The following is a 15,558-nucleotide window of genomic DNA, read 5'->3' as shown; positions in this document are numbered from 1 at the left end:
TGCCCTCGCTGAACAATTATAAAAAGGGCAGAAGGGCCACTGCTTGGTACGTTGGTTCTTGGCTTTGGTCCTTCGTTGGTTCGACTCTGGTGTATGTTCTGTGCTGTACTCGCTTTGCAAGAGAATGATTGGGGCTTTGAGAGAGAACAATCGGGGTTCGAGAGGTGGCACTGACATTGGTGGGTCAAAGCTGTGGAGCTGGAGAATTGGGGCAGATTGAGCGAGCGCTGTGACTAGGCCCGAAGCCAAGCCACACATACAGACACTTTAGATTCTCATATGGTAAGCTATTTATCTTATGGATTATTTTCTTTGCTTTCATGATATATCATTCTACTTGAACGCAGGAGCTCGATGAGACCTTGCTGTCACCAACTGTCCTTTTCAGGAGAACAACACTGATATGCACCTTTACAGTTTCCTCTTGCACCATATGCTCTACGAGCACCGTCCACTTTGCACTCTTCATTGCTCATGATTGTTCAACATACATTTTGAATTGCGTTCCCCCTTGTTGATTCATTTTTAGCTCACCTGTTTGAAGAACAGAGAGCTATAGCGATACCCCCGGCGTGAGCATCAGCGTCAGTGTCAGCATGAGCGTGAGCATGAAAATGTTAAAGTTTTTGGTGCAAGTTATTTTTTCCTTTCTAATGTTTTTATCTACCACACTATTTTTTATACGCCCGATATATATATATATATATATATATATATATATATATATATATATATATATATATATATATATATATATATATATATATATATATATATATATATATATATATTGGGGCGTATTATGTGATACCGGTCGTCCGTCCGTCCGTCTGTCCATCCGTTCCTGTCCGCACTCTAACTCCCAAAGTTTTAAACTTTCACGTTTCATATTTGGTACATAAGAACAGACTGTGGAAATGGTGTGTCGCAACATACGTTCATCATATAAAGTGGTTGCCATGGCAACCAGGATGTTGTTTTCCATCCATTCCTGTCCGCACTCTAACTCCCAAAGTTTTCAAATTTCACGTTTGATATTTGGTACATAGTTACAGACTGTGGAGACGGTGTGTCGTGATATGCGTTCGTCATCTAAAGTGGTTGCCATGGAAACCAGGATGCTGTTTTCCATCCGTTCCTGTCCGCACTCTAACTCCCAAAGTTTTCAACTTTCACGTTGCATATCTGGTACATAGGTACAGACTGTGGAGGCGGTGTGTCGCGACATACGTTCGTCATCTAAAGAGGTTGCCATGGCAACCAATATGCTGTTTTCCATGTAGTAGCACAATTCTGTATATACCTTCTTGTTCAGGCATAGGTTGTGCTCACTTGCGCTCTTGTTACTGATTACAATATACAAATACATCTATTGCTTTAAAATTATTTGGATCAGACTTCACTGCAATGCTTTATAAAAAATATTAATTATTAGACGAGTCTTGTAAAAATGAGAAATGTATAAACAGGCGAGCATTGGGTGGCTTTGACACCAACTCTGGTTACCCTTGCTGTGCATTAAAGCCTGTCAGTTCCCCTTCCGCATGAGGCCACATTTCACCATTGTGTTTTGCTTTAAATGATAAACCCCCTTTTTGGTGAACTTCATTTCTGATCTGTCTGTGTTTTCCCCATTGGTCCAGCACTGTTTACACATAGGTTAGTCTGAGAGATGATAATTTCCCACGTAATTGGCTGTTTGAGTCCAGTTTGCATTCGTGGTTTTGCTCGACCACCATTATTAATATCTAACGAAGATAAGCAGAGTGCATAACAGAGTCAGGAGACCCCATGACCCCCAGTTAAATGGCAATTGGATGGAGGATACTGGATCACGTGGTTGCACTGCAACCTGCTGTGACACAAAGTCATTCGTGCCTGGTGGCCTCAGGACCGGGCATTCGAGAGGGATCTGAGTTCTTCTCCTCGCGGCAAACCTCAAACCCCGGATCCATCACAATATGTTCCTGCTCTTTTATCGTTCTCCCAGTTGTCAGTGTACTGTATATCTGTTGATATTGAGCTTTATATGTATATATTTTTTTTCCATTTTTGTAATCATTGGGGCTGATTTGTTGCTGTTTCGGTTTCATGTGTGATATCTTCTATTCGCGTCTGGAATTTATTTGCAAGGGATGCCTTTTCTGTCTTTGTGTTTGCATCCAAATCTGATTCGGTAGTCTGTTGAGCTTTTCACATCCTGTACTCTTCTAACCTGACAGTCATCAATCTGTGCACTATACACAGATGTTCCTTCAGGCCGCTACCTCCTCCTTTCCTTGGCATGCATATTGTTGGGATGCACTGATTTTTGTGGAACATTTTGCCGATGGTAAATTTACTTGTTTTGATATACAGTATAGTTTGTTGATATCCGATTGTGGGCAGTTTGTTATTCCGCCTCTGTATTGGAATACTGGTACTGTGAGTTGGTTCATGACTTCGATTTTGTTTGTTGGGGAGAGTTATGTTGTGTGTGTGTGTGTGTGTGTGTGTGTGTGTGTGTGTGTTTTTATAACAATTGAGTAGTGGTGTTCCATAAATCCGCACCAAACACATGAGAAATTTTTACTTTTGATTGGTTGAAGTCATGCGTATACAAGTTTGAGTTAAGTTATTGCTAAAAGACTGGCAGCCTTTTTGTGTACGAGGCGTATGCAGGATAACGATGTAAATAGTTCAAAAGGTTTTCAAAACGAGTCAAAAGTGTTCAAGAAATGCCAACGTTTTAATTTTGAATATGCAAGTATAATATATTTTTCTTCCAAATCTTTTTTTTTTATACTTATTTCTTGAAGAAAAAGTTCACATTTCTTGGAAGTTCACTCGTTCCAAGAACTTTTTGAATGTGCCACATATTTTGCTTTGTGAAGTGATGGTGGCCACACAAGACAGTTCATAAGATTTAGGCCTCATAGCAGAGGTGACATTTTTATACACAATCCATGCTGTTAAAACACGGGTTTATTGTACATATGATAGGTGGATTTGTTTGCTACTATTCACAGACTTTCCAATAAAAATGTGAGCTTTCTGAAAATGTTACAACTTGGACATTTTACTTACATTGGCTACGTTTGTGGAATTTATCCCTGACTATGGAGGGTTTTTGCTTTTTAATGTTTTTTGCATCAAACATGTGCAGGACTGGCCATTGCACCAAGCTTGTGGAACTGACACACGTCGGCAAAGAGATGCAAACTGTGAATGAGACAATGAGGAAGGTGCAGTTTAACATGCTTGGCATAACATCTTTAAACCAGAAATGAGAGTGACAGAGAGGAAACGCTAAACTATGCTTATTGCAGCCATTTTCTTCCTGTCTCTTCTCAGCTCTTGGGGCTGATGGGGGCATCGATGAGCCGGGGCCATCAACTGCCCAGGGCGCCGGTGGTTTTATTCTTGCACGGAGGTGGCTACACCTTCCATAGATGTCGAGGCACGGTCACCCTAACCTAGGCGGCTTCCCAGCCAACCATGTGTCCTGCAGGTTGCCTTTCTATATATTTTTGTTTTGGTTGAGGAAGAATAGGATCACTTACCATGAACCCAGACAACTTCAGCACACACAGACCTCTTGCCAGTACAGCTGATAAGTGTGGGTGCACAGGCACGACAGTTGTGGCACTAAACGCCGACCTGCCACGGGGTTGACCTTCATTTGAAAAACGTGAAAAGTGGGCCTACAATTATGAATGAGCTCTACCCCCAGCCTCATTGACGGTGTTGAAGGGTTTTCATTTAGTTAAACGTGTAATTATTGCACCGAGCAGACTGTCACGCATAAACGATCATTTGCTGAGGCTGGGCTATACAAGTTATACTGGCAGGAGTCTCTATTGTTGGACTCAGGTAAGATTGAAAAATTCCCTTTACGGTGTCGATGTCACATGAATGTGTCAAGAGATGAGATATGAGATCCCACCTGCAAGCCTTTATGATTACTGGGAAGGGCATGTCCATGGAAGATTCATGCTCAGATCCTCTGTGATTTTGGAGAAACTGGAACAAGCAAAGGAAAATGCTATTTCAGTCAGTCTTAGCCACTATTTTCCACTTCTTCAATGAAAAATCATGGAGGAACTTTGTTTAGAAGGATTGCATGAGGTTATGAAGGCTGCATATATTCAACACACCTGCACACACATGAGCCATTTGTTTTGAACTGTCCAGTCCGGATTCGATTTAGGACCTGATGATAAACTGTCATCTCGGTATTTCACAGGCAGGGAGATTCATCAATGTGTGTGCAGTCCCTTGGATGGACGTTAAATCGGACGACCCGTTTGTCAGCATCAGTTAGTGGACGTTACATATCCCACGGTGTTCTTGGTGAAGAGTGGACGAGTTATTGTCGGCACCTTGGCCAAATTACAAATTCCTGCCCTAACTATGTCATTGGTCCAGCAATACAGTCACCTTCAAGCAGTATTCGGCAGACCCAGCACGTGATCACGGCCAAAAAGCTGGTGCGCTTCCTGGGTAATTGGATGCCAGAGGTTGCCAGCCTGATGAGGGTGTGTTGAAAAGGAGACACACACACACACACACACACAGTCAGTCTGCTATTATGTGCCACATTCACTTCTCATCACTCCCATCTACCCACTGCATGGAGTGCTTATTTAGATATATACAGCTATGCCCAAGCAAAAAATTAAGTCAGGGTTCCATCATACAATGGCTTACTCTTCCCTTAAAATGCAAGAGTATCTTTAACTTCCACAATCTCAATACTGATGGGACATCCAGATGTACAGATCGTGGACAAAAACTGGAAACACCAATGTAAAGTCATTAATAGGGCATTGGGCCACCAAGTGCGGCCAGTATGGCCTGTGTACACCATGGCATAGAGTGTACCAGCATCTGGAATTCTGCAGGAGGGATGCGGCACCATTCTTCCTCAAGAAAGACAATCAACTCACACCTGTTTGATGGAGGTGGAAAACGCTGTTTCAGCTGGTGTTACAGAATATCCCATAAATGCTCGATTGGGTTCAGATCTCGTGACTGGGAAGGATAACATCAGCGTCATGCTCAACAAACCAATAGGAGACTATACATGCTCTGTGAATGGGAGTATTGTCTTCTTGGAAATGACCCCTCCTGGCAGGAGAGAAATTCTGCAGCATGGGGTGAAGATGATCACTCATCCTTGGAGTACCTTGGAGTAGCGATTGGCATTGACCTTACCTTCTTCGGGAATGACTTCACCCAAACCATTCCAGGAAAATGCACCCCATAACAATACAGAACTGCCAGAATCCATCACTGTTGCTTCCAAGTACTCTGGGTTGTGGAGTTCTTTAGGTTGGTACCACAGGTGCACTCATACGTTTTTTGAGAACATGGTGAAGGATGATTCATCTGACCATAACACATTTCTTCACTGCTTGGTAGTCCATTGCCTGTGCTCTTTGCAACAATGGACTCGCAAACGTGCATTGCCAGGTGTGATGAGTGGTTTGTGCACTGCAACCCAACTATAGTATCCTATTCTGTGGAGTTTTCAGCGGACCATTTTTAGCCACGTCGAGTTGCGAACACTGGCTCTTAAAAGAGCTCCGCGTTGTTCTTCTTCTTCTTGTTCTTCTTCTGGTGAAGACAAAACCTCTATGACGTGGCTCTTGGACACATTTGTCCTTGTTGATGAAACTGGCTGCTCACGCTGCAGGTTGAAATTTATATTCAATCGATAGGCAGTTGCTTGCCTGCTTTGCCTTGCATGTCAAGTTAATGCATTGATATCACCATCCTGGAGTATGTGCCTCCACCCACTGTTGTCCTGTGTAGATAATGTTTTTCCCTCGGAGTTCCATGCAGCCATTACCTTGGACACCAATGCTCATGAAACATCAGCAAGTTGAGCTGTCTTTGTCACTGAAGCTCCTGACAAATGCACTCCAACAATCACCCCTCTTTCAAAGTCAATGAGGTCTCCTCTTGCATCCATACTAGTCATAATGATAGGCAAACAGGCCTGTGCAGCATTTTTATACATGACCCAAAGCATGCTGGGATGTTATTTGCTTAATTAACACATGGGCTTTCAATATACTTGGTGTTCCTCATTTACCCAGGTGTTTCCATTTTTTTGGCCACTGCCTGTACATCTCCATCTTCGGAACACCATTCTCCTGGCATTGATTCAGAACACCAGCGAATAAGTTAAGTTTGATCAGGCCGGGAGGTGAATGCAGATGAGACATCTTCATAAAATGTCTTGTGTTTATGTGCTTTGTATGTGTTGGGTTCTCTTGAGTATAAATACCCTCGCCAGAGAAGAGGGTGTTGCATTTGGGTCCATGTGTCTGTCTGTCTGTCTTTGTTACTTGCAAAATCGAAGATTTTTCAAGTATATCAATTGGTCAGTCGATTTTGTTATTCTGTCTGTCTGTCTGTCTGACTGTCTGACTGTTTGTCACCAACAGGTCACAATTTTAAACCAATCTTCAGGAAACTTCACCATATGATAGAGTTTGTCATAAGGAAGAAGTCATCCTTGGAACAAAAGGTGAACATAGGCCAAAGGTCAACAACTAAGGTGGTATTTCTAAAATCCTCAATTTTCATCCGATTGACTTGAAATTCAGGATTTATATTTCACGTCATTGAATTAAACCAGCCATTTTTTTTTTTTTAGGTCAAAAGGTCAACAACTTCGGTGAGATATCTAAAATTGTCAATTTCAATCCGATTAACTTGAAATTTGAAGAGTTGTATATTTGGTCATTGAATTCAACCACCAATTATTTTTGAGGTCAAATTTGTTTTATGGATTTTGCAAGTTTCGTGCTCTGCATGAGGTCTTCTTCTAATTACTTGGCAAAAAAAGTTTATTTTTTTGACAAGTATGTTGATCGCCTCCGTTTGTGTGTGTGCGTGCATGCGTGCGTGCGTACGTAAGTGCGTGCGTGCGTGCGTGCATGCGTGTGTGTGTGTGTGTGTGTGCGCGAGCGTGTGTGTGTGTGTGTGTGTGTGTGTGTGTGTGTGTGTGTGTGTGTGTGTGTGTGTGTGTGTGTGTGTGTGTGTGTGTGTGTGTGTGTGTGTGTGTGTGTGTGTGTGTGTGTGTGTGTGAGAGAGTTTATTACTTGCAAAACCGAAGATTTTTCAAGTATATTGGTTTGTCGATTTTGTCTGATTGACTTGAAATTTGAAGACGATTTATATGTCGTGTCAATGAATTCAACAAGTCATTTCTTTTTGAGGTCAACATCGACCAAATGGTCAACATAGGCCCAAAGTCATCAACTAAGGTGGGATTTCTAAAATCCTCAATTTTCATCCGTTTGACTTGAAATTTAAAGAGGATTTATATTTCACATCACTGAATTCAACCATCCAATTATTTTGAAGGTCAACATTGACCAAAATGTCAACATAGGCCCAAGGTCAACAACTAAGGTGGTATTTCTAAAATGCGAAATTTGAAAAGAATTTTCTTTTCAGGTCGCTGAATTCAAAAGGTCAAAAGGTCAACACAGGCCTGATTTCTAAAATTGATAGATAGGGTCAAAAAGTAAATATATCACTATATCTCAAAAAGTTGTGGACGAGTTATGACAAAACAAGGTGGACGAGTTGAATCGGTGACAAGAAGCAGCAGATTCGATTTTGATTCAGATCCAGCCCATCATTGGGATACAAACGTAAACTGTTCCACCTGGCAGAGGTATGCGCTTTACCGAGTGCCATTCTACTTTGTGCTGTTTTGCCAAGTTGTCACTCTATGAGTGATTTTTCATTTGTTTGTGTTTTTGCTACTTGTCAATTTTTTTATATTCTTTTCGACAAGTATGTTGATCACCTCCGTTTGTGCGTGTGAGCGTACGTGCGTGCTTGCGTGTGTGTGTGTGTGTGTTTGTCTGTCCGCTCGCCTCCAGGCCAAACTGCTCAATCGATCATTCTGAAATTTTCAGGGATTAGTGCCACTGACCCTGCGACGGTCCTGCATTGAAGTCTCGTAAAATTTGGTCGTCTTAAAAAAAAAAGGCCAATAGGCCAATTTGAGCCAAATTTTCTAAAATCCTCAAATTACATCTGATTGACTTGAAATTTGAACAGAATTTGCAGATCAGGTCAATAAATTCAACCACCTATTACTCTTGAGGTTACCTTAGGTCAAAAGGTAAGCATAGGCCATAAGGTCAACCCAAGATAGGCCATATATTTAAATTGCTTCTAAAATTGTCAATTTTAATCCGATTGAAGTGAAATTTGAAGAGGATTTCTATTTCAGGCCACTGAATTCAATGAGCCAATTATTTTTGAGATCAACATCGGCCAAAGGTTAACAACTTAGGTGGGATTTCTAAATTCCTCAATTTTCATCCGATTGACTTGAAATTTGAAGAGTTGCACATTTGGTCATTGAATTCATACACCAATTATTTTTGAGGTCAAATTTGTTTTATGGATTTTGCAAGTGTCATGCTCTGCACGACATTTTCTTCTTGTTTGTTGTTTGTCCGCACAGAAGGTGAGTGCGATTGTTCTCTGCAACTGCTTGTCAGATGGATTGACACGAAATTTCACCATCGGAGTGACTACTCATGTAGAATGTTTTAATGATAATTATGATGGCATTGGTCACATGGTGCGGCAGCCATGTTGGAAAAAAGGGAAAAATTTGGACTTCTTTGTCTCTGAAACTGCACCAAAGAAGAAATTGAAACTTGACACATGGCAAGTACTCCTCATGTGGAATAAGTATGATTTTTGAATGTTGTCACAGGTGCCATCATTATGACATCATATTGTGTACGTAGAATGCTACATCCGATGAGTAAGAAAAATTTTGAGGGTTATCTTGGGATAAATTGGTCGATAGAAAATTGATGACATCATCAGTCACGTGATTCGGCAGCGCTATATATATATATATATATATATATATATATATATATATATATATATATATATATATATATATATATATATATATATATACACACACATATATCTGTATGTATTTGTATATATACAGTCATGCGCCACATTACGATGTTTTGGTCAACGATGGACTGCAAATACGGCGGTGGTCCCATAAGGTTATAATGGAGCTGAAAAATTCCTAACGCCTGATGATGTCGAAGCCGTCGTTGCGCTGCCAGTTGTATAAAAGTACAGCATAGGACATACAATTATGTACAGTACATAATACTTGATAATAATAACAAACAACTATGTTACTGGTTTATGTATTTACTATACTGTACTTTTTATCGTTATTTTAGAGTGTACTCTTTCTACTTATAAAAAAAACAAAGTTTACTGTAAAACAGTGTGCTGTTTTAAGCAGCAGCCTCATACATCCCATGCTTACCGCATCTCTTGATTGCATCATTTTTCTGTGTGCTTGATTTAATCTCGTGTTGTTTTGGTCATCATGGCCCCTAAGCGTTCATCAAAAAGTTTAAAAAAATTAAAAAGTTAAAAAAGTGAAAAAGTTACAGTAACCTAAGGTGAATTTATTATTGAAGAAAGATTTAAAAAAAAAAATCTAGTGTAGCCTAAGTGTACAGTGTTTATAAAATCTACAGTAGTGTACAGTAATGTCCTAGGCCTCACATTCACTCACCACTCACTCACTGACTCACCCAGAGCAACTTCCAGTCCTGCAAGCTCCATTCATGGTAAGTGCCCTATACAGGTGTACCTTTAAAAAAAAAATTTACACCGTATTTTTACTGTACCTTTTATATGTTTATATACACAAATACTTACCATTGTGTTACAATTGCCGACAGTACTCAGTGCAGTAACATGCTGTACAGGTTTGTAGCCTCGGAGCAATAGGCTATACCATATAGCCGAGGTGTGTAGTTGGCTATACCATCTCGGCTTGTGTAAGTACACTCTATGATGTTCGCACAATGACGAAATCGCTTAATGATGCATTTCTCAGAATGTATCCCCGTCATAAAGCGGCACATGTATGTGTGTGTGTATATATATATATATATATATATATATATATATATATATATATATATATATATATATATATATATATATATATATATATATATATTGTTACAGTTCTCGGAACCGTATGCATACAACATACAGTTGTCCTGAGTCAGTTATTTCATTAATATACGTGTAGTTAGGTCCATAACCTTTTGTCTAGTGGGAAGACGAGGGAGTGTGTTGCGATGGGATATAGTTAGGATTAATAAATCATTTTCCCCTCCATTCCACTTCTTACTCTTCCTCATTTATTTTCTGAGGTGAAATATACAGGGTAGCCCGAAAGTTACTTTACCCCTGATAAATTTCTCGCACTTCCCTCCGTCCCTTCCTCTCTGCCCTTGCCTGCTCGCCCGATATGGTATGCGGAAACACTGTCTCAGAAGAATGATGGAGCACATGCAGATACAATGACAAATTGATTATTGTAAGTACTGTGCAATAAAACCTGCATATTAAAAGAGTTCAAGAACGATGCTTCACTGGGAAGGGTAAAGTGACTTTCAGGCCATCATATATATATATATATATATATATATATATATATTTGTATATGTATGTATGTGTATATATATATATATATATATATATATATATATATATATATATATATATATATATATATTTGTATATATAAGTATGTATGTATATATAAGTATGTATATAAGTATGAAAAAGAAGGATGGAGTGGGTGGAGAAGAGTTGCAGGAGTGATTTGTGACAGAAGGGTAGCTGCAAGAGTTAAGGGGAAATTATATAAGACGGTAGTGAGACCGGCTATGTTGTATGGTTTGGAGGCAGTGGCACTAACAAAAAGACAGGAAGTGGAGCTGGAGGTGGCAGAGTTAAAGATGCTGCAATTCTCCTTGGGAGTGATGAGGATGGACAGGATAAGGAATGAGCATATTAGAGGGACAGCGCAGGTAGGACGGTTTGGAGACAAAGTGAGAGAGGCGAGATTGAGATGGTTTGGACATGTGCACAAGAGGGAAGCGGAGTATATTGGGAGAAGGATTCTGAGGATGGAGCCGCCAGGCAGGAGGAGAAGAGGAAGGCCAAAGAAGAGGTTCATGGATGCGGTGAAGGTGGACATGCGGGTGGTTGGAGTGTCAATGGAAGATGGTGAGGATAGAGCGAAATGGAGACGGTTGATCCACTGTGGCGACCCCTAACGGTAGAAGCCAAAAGAAGAAGATATATATATATATATATATATATATATATATATATATATATATATATATATATATATATATATATATATATATATATATATACATATATATATATATATATATATATATATACATATATATATATATATACATATATATATATATATATATATATATATATATATATATATATATATATATATATATATATATATATATATATATATAGGGTGTCCCAAAAAAATATACAAATTTTCATCTGCAAAGAGGATGGTCATAACATATATTTTTAAAAAAGATAAATGGCTGGATAGAAAGCTGAAAGGTTGAAGTATATTGTACCAATGTCAAAATTGCCACCAAAATTTAAATTTTGGTCAAGAATCGTCTTTTTCTTTTTGACCACATGTTTGACGTAGGCTCCATGTTGTCCGATCACTGCCTGCAAACGTGTTGTCATGTTCTCCATCACTTTGGGAAACGTTTCCTGAGGAATGTTCTGGATTTCTCAGTGGATGTTTTCCTTCACCTGATCAAGAGTCTGCGGCCTAGAGTTTCCATAGATCCTGTCCTTGAGATACCCCCACAAGAAGAAGTCAGGAGGAGTAAGGTCAGGGGAATACAGTGGCCACTCAACATCTTCGTAGAGGGACATAAAGCGGCCCTCAAAATGTTGGTTGAGAAAATGCCTTATTTCCCTGCCTGTATGGGGCGGTGCCCCATCCTGGTGGAACCACTGGGTTCTCATCTGGATCAGGTTGTTTCTCCCACGGGCCTGAGTATGTAGCTCAGGCGGATAGAATTCCTGAATCATTTCGTGATAGTTCCTCTACTTTACTGTGCAAGTGCGTACTTGGTCATCTTCAAAGAAGTATGGACCAATTATCCCATACCAACCAACCACCACCCACATGGTGACTTTGAGAACAGATCGAGGCACCTGTTCAGTTGATGCAATACGAGGATTTTCAGTTCCCCAGTACCGAAAGTTTTGTTTGTTTACCTCCCGGAACAAGTGAGCATGGCATTCGTCCGTCATGTGAAGTTTTTTGAGGAAGTCTGCATCTTCCTCCAACTTTTCTGAGAACCAATTTGCAAAGTCTAGTCGTTTGCGTTTCTGTTGATCAGTGAGCACCATTTCCATTTGAATTTTGTATGGAAAGGTATGAATGTCTTGGCGAAGGATCCTCTGAACGGTGCTCTTATGGATGTTTGTCTCAGCAGAAAGTCGTCGAATCGATTTTTTTGGACTCTGAACGACCGCCTGTCTCACCATTTCCACATTTTCTTCACTACGACCTGTCCTCTTACGACCACTGTGACCCTTGTGAAGGTCACAGATGGTTCCCACATTGGTAAACTTTGCGATTGTGCACTTTATTGTCCGAAAGTTTGGTGCATGGCGCAAGTGGATACCGAAATGTCTCGAGTAAAGACGTTGCACCTGTATGACACTTTTCGTCTGGTGCCAAAGTTCAACAATTTTCATCCGTTGTTGTACGGTCAGTCTTGGCATTTTTCTGGCGCTTGCTTGGTATCAAAATAAACTTCAGGGTCTCTGCAACAAGAAATGAAGCATTAGTGACAAAATTACTGCTTTTTTAGGATCAAATGAAGCATTTTAAAAGTTGTATATTTTTTTTGGGACACCATATATATATATATATATATATATATATATATATATATATATATATATATATATATATATATATATATATATATATATATTTCTATATATGGTGTTATGGATTGCAGAATCCGGTCTGATGAATGCATCCACACATCCAGGTCCTCAGACAGTGTTTTATTTATTTATTTTAATTTAATTATATTTTCATTTATGGATACTTTCCGACAGTTTTGTGATTTTTTCCAAGCGTATTGGCTTCGATGTCCGTTGGCAGTCAAAATTTCAGCTTTCTCTGTCACCCAGAAGGTACTGAACATTAATATTAGTCACTTAGTGGGTGTCAGTCAGTGAATGGTTTGAATGAGCTTCATGTCTACATGTATGTATATGTATATGTATACACACACACACACAGTCAGACGTCGACATACGCGGAGGACATGTTCCTGAAACGTGCCATGAATGTCAAATCCACGAATGTTGGGGCATTGTTTCAATGGGAAAAAGGGGGATAGGTTCCGGCTGTTTGCAATTCACAAGGGAAAATTTTACGAACACAAATGCACATGAATACAGTTTAATTCAAAATGCTTATAAGTAAAAAAAACACTCCAACAGCAAGTGCTGTTTCTAATTTTTAGCCCGCGGTGGACTTGGTCCGAAACGGGGGCTCATGGATTTGGTCTCTATTTTCGTGTCTGTGTGCGCGTGCATCACAAACGTGCGTGCATCACAAACGTATCTCGGACATGTATGGACCAATTTTATTCATACTTGGTGTAAAGACAAAAAATGATGATATACATAAGCACATCATTTTGTTTCGCGATGCGATCAAAGATTGCCACCTGACGGCCATTTTAGTTGTAAAAAACTCGATGTTGAACACGTCCCCAACCATTTCTCAGACATGCATGGTCCAATTTTGTTCAAAGTTGGCACAAGCACATTTCATGATGACCTACAAGTGCACCTCACTTTATTTTGCAATCTGACAAAAATTACCAACTGGTAAACTAAATTACCACAAAATGGCCATTTTTGTTGTAAAAAAAAAACAAAAAAAATCTAGTGTTGAACACGCCCTCAACCATTTCTCGAACATCTATTTACCGATGTTGTTCAAACTTGTCACACAGAAAAAGAATGATAGTTCACATATGCACGTCATTTTTTATTGTTCAAGATCAGGTCCAAGATGGCCGACTGGTGGCCCTTTTGTTACTTAAATGGGTCCCCAACCATTTCTCAGACAAGCATGGACTGATTTTGTTCAAACTTGGCAGAAGCACAGTACATCGTGTCATACACCTGCACCTGACTTTATTTTGTGATCTGATTAAAGATGGCCGACTGGTAGACTGGCAGCCATTTCAGTTGCAAATACATATGGGCTAGCCTTTTAACTCTGTACAGCAAAATTACTAAAACAACAGGGGCTGTTGCATTTTACGTCTTTTTTCCTTGTCATTTAAGATACAACGTAACTTTTGATGTGATGACGATGATGACGATGATGATGATGATGATGATGATGATGATGATGATGATGAGTTAGAATCCAGTGAACTTGTCTGAATAGGATGCAGGTGAGGGTGCCGGTAAGTCTTGCACTGAAATGGATACAGACCATGACTACAACAACAGCAGGTACCGTTTCTAATTTTAAATTTAGATACAATGTAACTTTTTTGATGTGATGACAATGACAATGATGATGAAGATGATGATGATGATGATGATGGGTTAGAATCCAGTGAACTCCTCTGAAGTGGATGCAGGTGAGGATGCTGAAGGAAACACATGTGACGGTTAGGTTATGGTTAGCAGGTCAAGGTTGCAGGGCGAGAAGAAAGAATGAGACCCAGTTACACGCTGCACATAAGTAGCCATGCAAGGGTTGTCAGTAGATGGAGGAGGTGTGGGTAGTGTGACCATTGTTTGTGGGGGATGGTGGTGGGGAATGATTTATGCACACGTAGAGGTTTTTTATGTGCATTTGGTGGTAGATGGTGTGGAACTGTGTTATGCATCAGCATGCGTCTTATGATGATGAAAATGACTCATGGGACAGTCTTGTTGCAAAGTGCACATTGGCTGTGGGGTCAAGGTGCGTGTCTTCAAGCTGCTTAAACGTTTTACCCATGGATGTTCCCTCTACGCTGTATGCACGGTTGGTGGGAGATGGTTATAGAACTGTGTTGTGCATGCGTCTTTTGTTTGTGCGTGGCTGGTGGAAGATGGTTATCGAACTGTGTCATGCGTTCGGCGCTGGTGGGAGATAGTTATTTGTGCCCACGAAAATCGCAAATACATGAAGCACAAGCTGCAAATATAGAAGCAGGCCACATTTTATCAAGCATAAATACACAGGGACCGGCGAATGTCAAATCCGCGAATGTGGGGATTCCACGGTATATTAAAAAAAATATATATATATATATATATATATATATATATATATATATATATATATATATTTTATGAGGAGTGATGAAAAGTAATGCCTTCTATTCTTTTTTCCACAACGGGTAATTTGTGTTTGTGTTGGCGGTAAAAACCACATGACCGTGGTGAACCAGACTGTCAAAATGGCTGAGCAAACTGAGACAGGTGTTTCACTTTTAATAGCTCCTTAATGCATGAACCCAATTCACCTTTCTCATGGGTTTATTCCAATATTTTATGTGCTTATGGAGTTCGTGTTCCCCCAATGGCCGCAACACAGGTTCTCATTAACAAGGGAATTTATGACAATAGGAAATGGGGCAGGGA

This window comes from Eptatretus burgeri, chromosome 1 (genome assembly GCF_056783735.1).
Source record: "Eptatretus burgeri isolate ZD-2024b chromosome 1, Ebu_testis_v1, whole genome shotgun sequence".
In the NCBI taxonomy this organism is placed as follows: domain Eukaryota; kingdom Metazoa; phylum Chordata; class Myxini; order Myxiniformes; family Myxinidae; genus Eptatretus; species Eptatretus burgeri.
The sequence above is the reverse complement of the archived record's forward strand: the minus strand, read 5'-3'. Positions refer to the sequence as shown.